Source organism: Micromys minutus, assembly GCF_963924665.1.
Source record: "Micromys minutus genome assembly, chromosome: 7".
Classification (NCBI taxonomy): domain Eukaryota; kingdom Metazoa; phylum Chordata; class Mammalia; order Rodentia; family Muridae; genus Micromys; species Micromys minutus.
Window position 1 is genome coordinate 39,850,774 of NC_137976.1, and position 15,721 is coordinate 39,866,494.

The following is a 15,721-nucleotide window of genomic DNA, read 5'->3' on the forward strand; positions in this document are numbered from 1 at the left end:
GGAAACTTGATTGTAAATTAACAAATGTTCTGTATGTGCTTTGATACATATTTTTAGGCATATTTTTTAAACAATTTTGTTTTTACACTAAAAACTCAGAAACACCTGATGCCCCAATGAATGTTTTCTATTTATTTATTCATTATTGTAGAAACCTGTACAATCTATGCCTCTCTCAAATATTTAAATCCATCTCCATTCTGTTGCTCATACCTTATGCTGTTTCTAGACTTGGATTCAATTGCTTTGCCTTCCTCAGAAACAGTTTCTGAACACATGAATCAAACACTTTGCATTTCCACCCTTTAATTGTAAACACCTTATTTTCTCATTTTTGTAAAGTTATTGATTTCTTCTCTTGAACTCAGTGAGTCTCTTCTTCAGCTGATAGTTGTTTCCGTAAGCTAGAACTTTTTCAATTTTATGAAATAATAATTTCATTTTACTATGGAAGAATTTTGAGAACAGGAAAGGAAAAGTATTTCCCGTAGTTATTCAGATTACTACTTAAAATTTTTTTCATTTTTTTAATTTTGAATGTTTTTTTATGGTGATAAACAGTAATGTTAGAACTTGGCTGCTCCTCTTGATCATGATTTTGTTCAGGTAAGACATATTTATGGCTGATGTGTAGACTATAAATTAATGTCTGTCATGGTTAATCTGATAAATGTTCCACAGGGTTGGCAGCTTGCTTCACTTATAAAGGGAGGCTTTTTTTCTGCTGTGTGTCTATTCTGTGGAAATCCTGACCATTTGCTAAGATTTAGTTGAAGGCATTTTTAAAGGTAATCACTTGAAAAAGTAGTTTTGAAAACTAACATATAAAAGTGTAATTCAGATAAACTATAATTCTTCCCATGGGATTATGAAAACCACTCATGCAAATCAATCATCATGGACAGCCCAGACTGAAGAATGGAAGAGCTCATAGAGTTGTGTGCCAGCAGCTCTGTCCTCTGACTTGCAGATGATGATTTTGCATCCTAGAACACAGACAATATTGGCTCTACATGACCAACATTTTTCAGATCCTAAGCTGGTGCAGGTAAGGGGTGGGTAATTACTTCAGCCACCCAAGGGGAGAGAGGGAGCAGGTGTTAGGCTGCCAGTACTTCTCCTGTTTCAACTCATTTTAAATAGGAAATGCAGCTACCAGTAGAGGCCAAGAAATTTTGGTCAGTTGAGAATTTTTGCCATCTCAATTTTGGGAATTATAATTGAGTTTTTGCCTCTATGACCTGATTTTTTGAATGCATCCCCACATCAGTAACTTTCAAATTTAACGTTTCCCAAAGCTCTTTGTGTTCTTTTTCTAAATCACTGAGAACAGAGCTCACAACCCATATCAGTAACAACTGACAAATATGTCTTCCGAAAGATTTACTGCATCAGCTTGCTTTACAAAGAGATACTGAAAGGCTAGCTATGCCTGTCTACTTCATCTCCTAAAGGCTTTATGGAATGGAGTGATTAAAACTTACGATCACGGTGAGAAAATGCTATGTAAAAAAATATAGTCTTTCTAAACTTGAGTCATTTTTGAAATAGGGCTTAGATAGAAAGAATGTAATGGTTACATCCTAAATGAGACTAATGTCAAGTTGTAAAATAAATGAATTATCCTACCTCACTATTCCTCTAGTTTACTCCTGTTCATATGTACTTCATGTGTTTGATCATTTGATCACTAAACAGTCCTATAAACATATATCTCTTTTTTAACCAAATATATTTTGTGCTAACAGAGACTATTTTGCAAAGTCAAATGTGGGACTGTGCATGCTTGTTAACTCACAATTTTGTTAACTCTATTTTTAACAGAGGGTTACTTTCTCAGAAGTGTTACATGCTTTCCTTGTTTTATACTGAGAATGTGGATTAGGTATTTTAACAGACATGGATATTGATATACATAGATTTTCTTTAGTTGCTGTCTTTACATAAATAGTATTCTAAGACCATGTAGGAGAATGCAGAATTAGAGTCCTACGATAAACGGCTATGCTTCACTGAATTCTATTGCATTGTATTTCAGTATTTATTTTTCCAACCTCAATTTCAGATTGTAGACTTTCACTTCTTGCTATTGTTTTAGAATTTGCTTTAACCTTTTTACCTGTGCATGTTTATTTGCCCTTTTGAATATACATTAGCTCAGAAAAAATACATAATTGATTTTTGTAGAATGATATAGCCATTTGCATACAGTACATTTTGTGTGGGTGGATTATTTTATTGTTAAGAGAAAAATCTTGTCTGGTACTCATTTTTTTCTGTTGCCATTCAGATAGTTATGGTTTTTAAATATGAGACCTTCAAAGAGTGATGGAATTCATTTTAGTCTGTTTAGGTTTTAGAATATTTTCCATTAATTAATTTATATATTCACTTTAATTACTGATCACTGCCCCTGCTCCAGGTCCCATCTTACATAATCTATCCCCTAACTCCCTTACCTTATTATTTGAGAGGGTGGGAGCATCACTGGATATTCACTTACCCTAGCATATCCAGTCTCTTCATGGCTAGACAGATCAACTCCCACTGAGGATAGCCATGACAGCCTAGTTAGGGGTATTCCACAGATATGCGACAGCTTTAGAGACAGCTTCCTACTTATGATATTGTGGAATCCACATGAAGAACAAGATCCATATTTTGTTGCATATGTACAGAAAGAAGGTGTAGGGAACAGGTCTAAATCCAGCTGCTGTAGTGTATGCTCTTTGATCAGTGGTTCAGTCTCTAAAAATACCCAGGTTTCAAGGTGAATTGATGCTGTTGGTCTTCCAGTGGAATTTCTATCCTCTCCAGGGATGTCAATCTTTCCCCAAAATCTTACATTAGAGTCACCTTCTTCTTTCCAATGTCCACTTCTTTCATGTTTTAATTTCTTCTATCGTATCTTCTATGCCTGAAATTCTCTCTTTCATCACTTGTGCTCTGTTGATGATGTTAGATTCTGTAGTTCCTGTTTTCTTTCCTAGGCTTTCCATCTCCAGGGTTGCCTTCATTTGCTTTTTTTATACTGCTCCTTATTTCATTTTCAAGGCTTAAACTGTTTTATTCATTGCCTTTCCTGTTTGATTCCATGTTCCTTGTATTTTTTTATATTTATTAATTTTCTCTTTAAAGCTTCCACTTGTTTGATTCTACTTTTTTGGTAATTTTAAATGCTTTTTTTTGATTAGCCATTTAAAGACCTCTATTGTCTTTATAAGATGAGATTTATGGTCATTTTCCTGCTTTTCATGTTTGTTAGAATATCCAGGGCTTGCTGTTGAATGACTGTCTTGTACTGATTTTGCCTTATGGACATTTGTTGATGATGTTCTTGTGCTTACTTTCAGCCATGTGGTCTTCTCTTGTGTTGGTTCTCTGGTATTCTCTGATTGTAGGCCTTTGGAGCTGGTTGGCAAATTTGGCAGCAGGCCTCCAGGGTGGCAGGCAGGACCACATGCAAGCAGATGGAGTGCATATCTACTATTACAAGTAGAGGTGTGGACCAGAAAATGAAGCACAGAAAAGATGGGGCTGATATCCGGACTCCTGGGTTTACTGGAGGCCTAGAATGTGGAAAATTGGGCATGAGTATCTCACCTGGTTTTTTTGAGTGGAAGCAGGTCTCCTGGGAGGCAGGCAGAACTATGGGCAAGAGATTGTAGTGCATATTGCAATAAAGGTGTGGACTGGTAGTGTTATTTTTATTTTAATATATTTTATTTTATAATATCTTATGAATTCATACTAACATTTCTCATCTGTCACTCGAAGATATAATCTAGAAAATTTGTTTGTACTTCAATTGTCTTGTTCTTCGTCCCTAAAATGTTGCCCTTATATTCACTTTAGAGAATGAACCATTCTGTGTAATTTCTAAGCCAGAGTCCATATAAATAGTCAATGTTTAAGTAATCTTTGGGATTTTTTTTTTTTGTGGTTGTTTTTGTTTTGCCAGAGGTGAAACAGATTCTAAGAGAAAACAAATGTTATCCCAGGCTACTATAACTAGCAAAACCCTCAACCAACATAGACGGAGAAACTCAAATATTCCCGGACAAAACCAAATTCAAAGAGTATCTTTCTACCAATACTCTTTCAGACAATCCTGGAATGAAAACTCCAACACAAGGCAGGTACCTACACCAAAAAAAGACAAGATATTAAACATTTCTCAACAAAGGCAAAAGGAGAAAACCACAAGTACGTAAAGCCACCTACAAAAGCAAACAAAACAGGAACCAACAGTCATCTATGTTTAATATTTATCTATATTAATAGAATCAACTCACCTATAAAGAAATAAGCTAACTAACCAGATATACAAACAAGATCTAGCATTTTACTCCATAAAAGAAACACAGCTTAATAACAAAGACAACATTATCTCAAAGTAAAACGATGGGAAAATGTCTACCAAGCAAACGATCCCAAGAAACAAGCTGGAGTTATCATAATATTAAAAAATATACTTTCAACTAAAAGTTATGAAGCATAATGGGAAAGAAAACTTCATATTCTTCAGTGAAAATTCACCAAGAGCAAGGCCTAGTTCTGAACATCTTTGCTCCAAATGCAAGTGAAACAACATTCATAAAATTAATATTACTAAATTTAAAATGCACATTGAACCCCACACAATAATAGTGGGAGACTGCAACAGCCTACTCTCACCAATGGACAGGTCATTGAAAGAGAACTAAACAGAGACACAGTGAAACTAATAGAAGTTATAAACCAAATAGATTTAATAGATATCTACAGAATATTTCACCAAAAAAAATACCTTCTTCTCAAAACCTCATGGTACTATCTCCAAAATCAACTATATAATTGTTCACAAAACAACCCTCAACTAATACAAGAAGGTAAAACAATCCTATGCATCTTATCAAATCACCATGGTCTAAGGCTAGTCTTCAAGAACAGCAAAAACAACAGAATTCCACATAAACATAGAAACATAATGACTCTCTACTCAATAATACTTTGGTCATAGAAAAATTAAAAAGAAATAAAAAACTTCATTGAATTTAATGAAAATATTGACACATCATACCCAAACTTATGGAATACAAAGAAAGCAGGGCTAATAAGAAAATTCATAGCAGTAAGTGCTCTGTTAATGAAACTGGAGTGATCTTACACTAGCAAATTAACAACACACTGAGATCTCTAGAAAAAAAGATAAAATATACCCTAGAGGTTTAGAAGACAGGAAATAGTTAACCTTATGGTAGAAATCAACCAAATAAAAACCAAGAGAATAAAACAAAGAATCAACAAAACCTAAATTTGGTATTTTGACAGAATCAATCAAAAATATAGATAAAACCCTAGCCAAACTAAGTAAAGGGACCATAGGCAGTATCCAAATTGACAAAATGAGAAATGAAAGACATAACTACAGAAACTGAAAAAAGTCAAAAAAGCATCAGATCTTACTACGAAAGCCCACACCCAACAAAACTAATAAATCTAGGTTAAATAGATGATTTTCCAGACAGAAACCATATACCAAAGTTAAATCAAGACCGGTCTGTATATATATGTATATATATATATATATATATATATATATATATATATATTATCTATCTATCAATTATCTATCTACACAATCTTCTATCAGTTATTCATCTATTCATATACTATCTATGTCTTTCTATCTACATATTATCTGTCTAAGCATTTATGAAACATCCATTTATTCATGAATGATATATATATATAAAATTTTCCTCTATCTAGTGTATCTTTCATCTACCCTGATAGCTAGTTAGCTGCTGTACAATGTAGTCTGGTAAAGTAAGATGAGTATGTTGGCTTCTTTACAATTTTGTGTTTCTGGCATGTGACAGAGGAGATTCACCTCTTAGCTTTCTACTGATCAGAACTCTAATTGATTGACTGCCTCAATACCTGTGCCATGAAATCCATCATTGCTTTCATACAGAGACTGTAATGCCCAGCTGCTGTGAAGCAAGAGGTCAGCATGGCAGGGGTACAAATATGGGTCTGCTCCTGGGAAAATATGAGAACTTTGATGGCTTCCTCTGCTCGTGGGATACTGTTTCTTTAAGCTCGGTATTCATGGTTTCCAGCTTCTATCTAAGAACCTTCTTCCCTCACTCCCCTACTTTCTCTTTTTTACAACTTTTGGGAGAAGATTGCTCCATTTTCTTTCTTTTCACATATGATATAAAACAGGAATTTTTTTCTGCCAAATTTCATGTTGCGTGTTTGCATTTTGTATTACCTGCACTAACATATTAGCAGCTGATGACTAATTATATAAAGTCTGAGATACAATAAGAGGTACTGGCTTTGAGAATGTAAGTAAGTGAAAAAAAGTAATCATAAAGAACAGGTGTTTGATGCTTTAGAAATCAGAAAGTCACTACAGGACATTATTTACTGTCAAGTTTCCCATTTTTTTTTGAACAACTTTATTTTAAAAAAACAAGAATAAAATAACAAATTTTAAGCATTTTTGTATAAAGGTATACAAATACATTTTTGTCAGTGCTTGGCTTTTTTTTTTTTTCTTTTTCCAAAGGTTTGATAGTGTGCATTAAGGCCTTACAGTTACAATGAGCAAAAAGTACATGTAAAACAGGATATAACCTGGAAATAGGCAACGTTTTCTTGGTGTGTAAGGATTGAGTATAATGGTTCTTTTTTCTTTCTTTTTCTTGAACTTCACACAGTCTTTGAGTTTTTTTCTGGGGTGTTCAAAGCTTTACAGGGCTAGTGTCCCATTATCAGTGACTGCATATTATGTCTGTTCTTTTGTGACTGAGTTATCTCACTCAGGATGATATTCTCTAGATGCAACCATTTTCTTAAGAATTTCATTAGGTCATTGTTTCTGATAGCTGAGTAGTACTCCATTGTGGAAATGTACCACAATTTTTGTATCCATTAATCTACTAAAGGGCATCTGGGTTCTTTCCAGCTCCTGGCTATTATAAATAGAGCTGCTATGAACATTGTGGTGCATGTGTCTTTGTTGTATATTGGAGTGTCTCTGGGATATATGCCCAGAAGTGGAATAGCTGGATCTTCGGGTAATAGCATGTCCAATTTTCTGAGGAACCGCCAGACTGATTTCCAGAGTGGTTGTATCAGTTTACAACCCCACAAACATTGGAGAAGTGTTCCTCTTTCTCTACAACCTCGCCAGCGTCTGCTGTTATCTGAGTTTTGGATCTTGGTCAATGTGACTGGTGTGAGGTGGAATCTCGGGGTTGTTTTGATTTGCATTTCCCTGATGGCTATGGACTTCGAGCACTTTCTTAGGTGTTTCTCAGCCATTCGATATTCCTCAATTGAGAATGTTTTGTTTAGCTCTGTACCCCATTTTTAATAGGGTTTTTTGATTCTCTGGTGTCTAGCTTTTTGAGTTCTTTGTATACCTTGGCTATTAGGCCTCTATGTGATGTGGGTTTGGTAACGATCTTTTCCCATTCTGTTAGCTGCCATTTTGTTTTCTTGACAGTGTCCTTAGCCTAACAGAAACTTTGCAATCTTATTAAGTCCCATTTGGCAATCTTTGACCTTAGAGCACGAGCCATTGTAGTTTCAAAAATAAAAATTAGATCTTGCCCAATGTGGACAAATAAAAATAAGACAATTCTGTTAGGCAATGAAAATATTTATAATAATACTTTTAGTGTGAGGAGCTTGTAAATTATATATTGCCAAAATATTCATAGCTGATCCATAAGTTAGGATATTTTTATAATTTTTAAAAATATTGCAGTGTATCACAGTAAAATATATGTAACAGAAACTGTACATAATTCAGACTGAAATATTAATTATACCAGTTTTGGCAGGAAAATTTTGCTAAACTTGACATTTGGGGAAATCAGGAAAAAGACATTTAATTATTATGATATCTATCTCTCTCTATATATATATCTATATCTACATCTATCCATCTATCTATCTTGTATATGTACACATATATAAAATATTTACCCAGAATTTGAATAGGGTAAAAGTTAACTCATATTTTATGTAGGAGAGGAACTGAAGAAATTTTGAGGTCATGTTTGAATATGGAATAATTATATCCTGTGATTTTATCATAAGAAATACAGAATCCACACTCAGAGATTGATTTATGTTCTCTTCTTGTCCTTTGTCCTCTGATACCATTGGTTGGTACATTTCCTTGGATATCTGACGAAAATTGGTCTTTAACTGAAATTAGTTAATATCAGCATCATCACCTTTAAGTGTAAAGATTATGAACAAAATTATCTCACTTCTTCATGAAGTTAGCATATCTTGGGTTGTTAGCTATTGGAATTGGAAGCAATGATTTTAACAAGGCATAAAATATTTTTAACTTATATACACAAAGGATCCTGATCTAAAATGAGGTGAACATATGTTAATAACATTTGTATAGTTCCATGATTTAATTAATAAAAATGCAGAAAACCACAATACTTATAATTGAAATGAATTCTGAGGAAAACTTCTCTTATAAATTTGTGTGAACACACCAAATTTATTTGTGACTTAAATTTTTCATTGTTTTCTCCTGAAATACAGTGCTTAACATGAACAATGTCAGAAGTATCATGAAGGACTTGATTTATATTTTATCCAGTCAAAAGGAGAAAACAACAAGGTATTAATACTAAGTTCTAAAAAGACAAAGAATCAGATGTGATTTAAGTTGGACATTTCAAATCTACATATCTGAGTTGGGGATAAACATTTCTTAAATTTTCATCACCTGCTCAGTAATGAGAGGTTAGGAATCTCTCAGCCCTTTATGAAGCTTAGTGCTATTCTCATTGACTCTCTGTGTTATTGAGCATCTACTCCCAATAATCAACTAACCAACATAGTCCTTCATCCCATGGAGATTAGACCCTATTGTGCTCATGTGCTTAGTCTATGTGTCAGGGCAGATGCTCTAGCAGAGCAATATTGACCACATCATGACCAGGACACAAAAGTGTGAACAAAGGTAAGTTATTATGTCTTTAGAGACACAACCTTGATGACCACTGCACTTTCTGCCTAGCCCTTACCTCTTACGGTTTATGCCATACTTTAATATTGGCAAACTGGAACAATGACTTGAAGCATGTGGGTATTTGGGTGATAGCCTAGGTTCAAATTATTTTGCTCTGCCTTTGTTGTCCAAAGCCACATGTCCATCTCACAGAGCAATAAGGATACAGCTAAGTTTGAACTGACACCATCCTCCATATTGCTGCAGTGCTGCTCAAAATTTAATCCTAGAATTTTGCTCCAGTGAAATGGTGCCATTAATACCTTACAGGTTTTGGAAGTTTTTTCCTATGGGTTTTCTAGCTACAAACCACATGGCCACACTGTCCCATTAACATTGTGCAAGTGTGCAGTCTTCCAATATAGCAATATTAAATAATTTGTATATTTAAATGTCTAATGTAATGAAATGGATTCTTACTCCTAGGTACTTGTATCACCTTGTGAAAGAATGGTTGTCAATGCTCTGACATCAATGTTCTGACACACACAGAGCATTGTGTGTGTGTGTGTGTGTGTGTGTGTGTGTGTGTGTATGTGCACGTGCCCGCACGCGCATGCTTGGGTTTTTTGGTCTGATGTTTATAGCATGGCTATCCTATACTTTATGGTTACTGTGTGTTTCTGAGTATGATTGACCCCACTCAGTATGATATTTTCCAGTTTACCTGCAAAGCAAGTATCACAAGGCTTTTGTTTCTAATAGCTAAGTAGTATTTCAATGTATAATTGTAGCACATTTTGTTTATCCATTATTTACCTGGATTGTCTTCTGTTTCTGGCTATTACAAATAAAGTTGCTATGAATATAGTTGAGCAAGTATCCTTGCTAAAAGATACCGTTGATAAAGATGGAGCAGAAATTGAGGCAATGACCCACCAATGACTGCCCCAAATAAGGAACCAACCCATGGTAGAGAGCCTGGAACTATTAATGATTCCCTGCGATGCTCACAGGTAATAGCCTAACATAACTATAATATGAGAGCCTTCATCCACCATCATCTGGAAACAGATGGAAAGACCTACAGGCAAACATTAGGCAGAGTTCAAGAAGACTTGTGGATGAATCTGGGTAAGACTTGAGGGGGCAAGAAGGGTCACCAACACACAAGAAGTTCTAAAAAATCAACAATGCCTGGGCACATGGGGGCTTTGGGAGACTGAATCACCAACCAAAGAGCATGCATGGACCGAACCTAGGCATTCTATGCATATGCAGCAAATGTGCAGCTTGGTCTTCATCTGGGTCCCCTAACTATTGGAATAGGGACTGATTGTTACTCAGACTCTGCTGCCTGCATTTATATCACTTTTCCCTGGTTAAGCTGTAATGTCTGGCCTCTGTCCAAGTGGATACAATTAGTCCTGATGGGACTTGATGTGCCAGGGTGGATTGATATTGTGGGTAGAGAGAGGAGAAGGCATGGGAGGGACTGGGAAGAGAGAAGGGATGGCTTCTGCTATGGAGATATAAAGTGAAGAAATACATTAATTAATGAAAAGGAGTGTCTCTGTATGTGAAACATAGTGATAAAAGATCTGGAAAGAATGAATAAAAACCACAAAAATCAAGCATTTAATTGTAATTTATGAAAGTAGTGAAAAAAAACAACAAAACCAGAAATATATAAACATGCACATGCGCACGCACGCACACACACACACACACACACACACACACACACACACACACACACACTTTTACATTTACAAAAAACATTCTCAGTGGAGGAGAAAAATTAAAAACCTAATCATTATTAGTCAGAGCACAGCCCCTGAAGATAAGGGATCTTTGCAGCAAATGGGGTAGGAAATATGGAAGAGCTGAAAGATAGGGAGAAGGGCTAAAAAATTCTATTGTCTAGACTTAGATACAAATACTGAAATTATGAATTCAGAACGGTAATTTCCACCTGTACCACGAAAATACCAAATGAACCCTATTAATAATAAGCATGGACTATGGAGCCGGTTAATAGTTCCTACCTTTATTTGTAAAACATTAACTGAGATAAATTCTTGAAAGGGGTAAAAATCTTCTAAATTATGTATCTGATATTGAGCACACAGACTTCTATTGTTTAGTACAAACCTATGGTCACACAGAAAGATTTGATATTTTAGTGATTCACAATAGAAGACAAAAACTCATGAATCTGAGAAAGACAGATATTGTGAAGAGGGGAGACCAAACTTGGAGAGATGTGGTATGTGATTGAATGATATGCATCAAATAAATGTCAAATAAATTCAAACACATTTAATTAACAAATAGGAGGAGGTTCCCTAATTTTTCCTCGATTGGATCAATAAAGACAGCAGAAGCTAAATGCTTGGTGAAGGGTGAGGTAGAATTTTGTGGCAGAAAGAGGGGGGGACACTGAGAAGATTGGGAATTTTCACCAGGCTGTGGAGCAGAGAGAAAGTAGCAGACATGTAACTAAGTCTCAGAGACTGAGAGTTTGTGGTGGAGTATAATGCAGGATATTCTTTGCCCATCCATTGAGTTATCTGATCGGTTTTAAAATATAATAGTCACTAATGTATTTCCTTCCTGGGTGCAAAGCAAGCTAGGTCAGACAGCCATTGCTGGCACCCTTCAAGCAGGAATGGGAGACACTCTTGGGAATACAGGTGGTGGCTTTTCTCAGAGCTGACCTGGAACCTTGACATAGTATTAGCTAGCCATGGGGGATGACTAGATGCCAGGCAACTGGCTGCTAGTCCCAGAGCCTAGCCAGAGGAAGAGTGTTTTTTAAAATTACACACAACACCTGAATAGAACAAAATTTAAATAACACAAAGATTCTTGCCTTCCTCTGTTCCTTTGTTCACTTTACAGGGTATTCTATATAGAACATCAAGTAAAGTAGGATCACAAAACCACAACAATAAAAGAAACTATGGCTACTTACAAAAGATGTGTATGTGTATTTATATATAGAAAAACCTTAAAGGTTATACAAAACACTCCTCACTGTTAAATAAAGAACACATTCAATAAAGTCATGATTCAGTATAAACATAAACTATAAATTGTACTTTATATGATATGATATATATATATATATGCTATAAAATTTGTAAATACAAAATCAATTTTCCTTACTATAGCATGAAAATATCAACCCAACAGCAATAAGCTTTACAAATGGCAGATAAGACTTAAATAAAGAAGTCCTCTAACCATCTTGGAAGTTTTCTAACCATCTTGGAACATACATTAAGGAAAACTTTTAATTAAAGTTGTTTTTTTTATTTATGAATTGGAAGACTCATAAATGTTAAGTTGCTATTTCTATATGAATTGATTTGCACATTAAATTAATCTTTATGAAAATTCAAAGAGTATGTTTGCTTCCAGAAACAGAAAAACACAGCTCTCAAATTACACAGTTTCAGAAAATTGAAAGACACAAATATTGGAGGGCCTGCAGAAAACACCCAGAGGTTAAAAATGCTTTTTGTTCTTTCAGGGAAACTGATGTCAACTCCTCGCAGTCATACTGTGCAGTGAACACCTGTCTCCAACTTTAATCCTGGGCACTCAATGGGGTCTTCTCAACTATAAGAGCCACCAGACACATATGATGGCATGGATTTACATAATTTTTTGAATGATACCAAAATAAATTAAACAAATTAGGAAGTGTTATATCACTTGGCATCCAACCTTCCTACAAGGCTACAGTAATAACTCAGTGTGATTCAAGCATGTAATGAACATGTAGACCAGAGGAACTGAACTGAATGCATATAAATAAACTGACAAAATTATGTACAACTGTTATCAGAATGAATAATTAATCATTTTCATGTTTGATGTTTTGCTAGGTTGTAATTTATCTTAATATTAATTCTTTATATGAAATTTCTGTAATAGAGGTAGAACTAATTAAGCTTGACATAAGTATATTTTTGAATTTAATATTTGAGAAATATTTTTTCCTCTATTCAAAGTCTTCATCAGCATTATGTGTATATATTTTATGTAACAGCTTTAATTATAATGTATAATTTTGGAAAGAAAATATACTATACATGACCAATCATTGATTGATTTTTATTTAATTTATATTGTAAATGAATCACACTGTGATAGAAAAGTATGCATAAGTAATTTCAATATGATAAAATACATACCTCAGTATTTTCTGCATAAATTTTTATTAAATATTGACATTTATAGTATTTTCAAACTCTGATAGTTTTTATTTCATGTATTTTTCTTACAGCCACACAGGGTCTAGCTTTGCTCGTTTTCATATCATATAACAGTGGCTTGGCAGACACAACTATATATCATGCTTAACTGTACTTAGAAGATTAAAAAGGTGATATTCAGTAATGTACATTTTCTAAATGTATAATGGGAGTTTGGATGCAGAACAATCTTATCTGCTTTGAAGTGTTGTGTGCATTTCTAGAAACCCGAAGAAAGAGAATACTGATGTTAGACATTCTATGTGACCCAGTGCTACTTTTAGGTTTGTTTTTATATTAAAACTCATAAATTAAGCATACATTTGCTTTACAATGAGACACAATTATTTCATAAATGCCAATGAATGCTAGAACACAAGAGGAACAGTGTTAACCGTAGATCCACCAGTATAGCTGTCAATTCTGGAGACAATAAAAATATGCTGTATCTGTTGTGACTCATTCTCCTCAACATAAATAGATGCCAAAATATCCCGTTGATTTTTCTCACATACACATGAAAAATAAGGTAGAAAAAATGATTCATCAAGAGAAAGACATTGGAGCTTAACTCCTTTAAAAATATTTCCTATATTTTTTTTTGTCTACTCCAGATTCTAGTTTATTTTCCAGACCTCCAGAGAACCGTCTTGATATTGCAGTTAACTTGCAAAATTATTGGATTGATTTCTACATTGAAGAGCATATATATCCATTTTACTAACTGTAAAGTTTTCTAATTAGTTTTGCAATGATCAGATAGGAATCAGCACTAAGAACTAAACTTCTGGAGTGTGGTCAGGTGTGAGGAAATGAAATGCATGCTATTTAGTTTTCAAGTGTTCACAAAGATAGCTCCTGACTTTTCTCCTTGACACCTCAAGGCTCCTTCTCCCCATACCTCTCATGAGGATGAATGGTTGCTTATTAATCAATGCTTTTAGATAAAACATAAAAGATTCACATAAGAAAAAATAAGACAGAATTGAAAATATTGTAGATGCACTAGGAATTTTATACCTGTTCTATAAAATAGTGGCATATGAGAAAAATCAAAGTAATTTATTCAGTGGTTTAATTTTGATGCCACCCCATCCTCTAATGTTTCCCTTCTCTTTAGATTATATATACTTCTAGTTAAAAGGCTTTCTCCTAAATCTCTTACTTGCATTTGATATGAACCGATGAACTCTATTTACTTAAAATTTCTAAAAGAGAAACGTTATTTTTAAAGGATTTTCACAAACATGTAATTTATTTATATGTTACAAGGTACTCATGCTTGCTTGGGGCCTTGTTTTGTAGTCATATATTCTTAATGTAAGCATTCCCTTCTATGGAAGAGGAACACAGACAGATCACAGAAAATAAATGAAAGTTACAAAACTCAGGAAAGTCAGACAGGGAGAAGATTTGCAATGTTGTAAAAGCAGTAAACATTTTCTGAATAGGACACTACCCACCTTACAGAACTACCCATAAGTTTGGCAAGAAGCTTTCTGGCTACAGCTTTGAGAAATGTCCTTCTGCTAGGATGGGGATGGCTGCACCTTAGGTGTCATCAAGTTAGTCATACTTCTGTCAGTAGAAGTAAGACCCTCACTCCCTAGTCCATTCAAATTTAAGTAACCACAGTGAACTCATTGCTTACCTAATCAGGATGTGGTAAAATCCCTCATTTAGTGTGTCTTTGGCACAATTTGGGGGTTAATAATTGTTTACCAATATTTCCATAAAATTACCAGATAAAACATTTAGAACAAAACAGCTCAGATAAAAAAATATAAGTTATTTCATTCTAGAAGTGGGAAGCAAAGACCAAGAGTAAGTTAATAGCATTCCTAGAGTAAGTAATAAGCATTCCTTCTCTGTATGAAAGAAGATTAGGGGTGAATATCTTTGCCGTTGCCTTATTTTTGATGATTCAAAAATCCTTGGGTAGTTAATGGAGAGGCAAAGCCATGATACTGGCCCAAAGTCTGGCAAGAGAAGGAAACTGCTGGAGGCAAATCCATAAACAACCATAGTACAGGAAAGTTCTGCTGCTCTTAGGACTGAAACAAGAGAAACCTAACTAACAAGCATTACTGAGATCTGGGAGGGGACAAAATGCACAGTTGCCCGAGGCAACAGCACAGGATAATGAGGAATTATGCATGGCTTATAAAATGATTATGGATTATGGATGCTCATGTGTACAACTACATAAATCAGTGATCTCTAGAGAATGAATGTAATTTAAAAGGATATGTAATATATAAATGTATATGATATAATCATTTTTCTGAATTCAGATTTCATAACCTATGCTCTAAGTGAGATCTGGTTACCTATCTTTATTAAGGCTATAAAAAGATTAAAAACAAATACCAAAAAACCCCCAAGATATATCAACATAGACAAATTTAGAAGGTCAAAGAGATTCTGAAAATTGTGCCAATTCTGCTTTTGGATTGCTGAAATAAGATTAAAA